This window comes from Durio zibethinus, chromosome 3, assembly GCF_047325235.1.
Source record: "Durio zibethinus cultivar Kanyao isolate XHJ-2024 chromosome 3, ASM4732523v1, whole genome shotgun sequence".
Taxonomy (NCBI): domain Eukaryota; kingdom Viridiplantae; phylum Streptophyta; class Magnoliopsida; order Malvales; family Malvaceae; genus Durio; species Durio zibethinus.
In genome coordinates, this window is record NC_143164.1 from 8,591,973 (window position 1) to 8,592,849 (window position 877).

The following is an 877-nucleotide window of genomic DNA, read 5'->3' on the forward strand; positions in this document are numbered from 1 at the left end:
TAAGATTCGGATAGCTGAAATTTATAAATAATACGAAGTAGTTATAAATTAACTCATTGGAAGTGAAAACATACTTTGAAAACCTAATGACAAACATGAATATTGACATATATTATTTGTTAAAATAAGAAGTTTTTCCAAGTTGACAGAGTGAAATCTGAAATGAAATAGGTCTATACCTTCCTAAGTAATGATCAGTTTTAGCGAGGCTTGAAAAAGCTCACTTCAATACCTGTGTCAGTCACAACATAAACCCCGGCAGCTATTAGTACAACGCTAAGAACAGTGCCTGAGAGCCCCAGCCCCAAATTCAGCCACCACGTTAGGCTATACTTCTTAGGCTTCTTAACTTTTAGCCACGTAAAACATGGAAAAGCAAAGGTCACCGGCACTGCAATTCCTCCTATCAAACCAGCTAGACTGCCCAAGAAAGGGATTGCCACTGCCACGATAAAACAACCGTATCCGAACATGGCCCTGGACACTGGTTGGAGCCAACATGGACATGGCTTATTCTTCCTTTTGGTGTACTTGGATTCCATGTCATCGAACATCGGCATCCCATAGATTTGGAATGAGCTGGCAGCATTGATTATGACAAATAAGCTTGTTAATGCTGGGACAGCTTGTGAAGTGCACGTCCGTGGTACTGATAAATTGTGTAGACACCTCATTTTGTTTAAAAATTCTTTTAAATTTAAAAACAGACTTCAATCATAATTGAAGAATTTTTTAAATTTAATATCAAAATCAATTGGCATTAAAAATGATATGTAGAGATTTTTTGGATTTAATTTCAGAATCAATTCACATTAAAATGATATTGAGAGATTTTTAGGATTTAATTTCATAATTAAATCAAATAAAATCATAATCT

The 877-nt window shown here is 35.1% G+C and overlaps 1 pseudogene; it reads right to left on the minus strand.

Annotated features, from left to right (window-relative positions):
• Positions 1-200: 200 nt before the first annotated feature.
• LOC149519599 (lysine histidine transporter-like 8 pseudogene) lies at positions 201-674 on the minus strand (annotated as a pseudogene).
• Between the last annotated feature and the right edge of the window lie 203 nt (positions 675-877).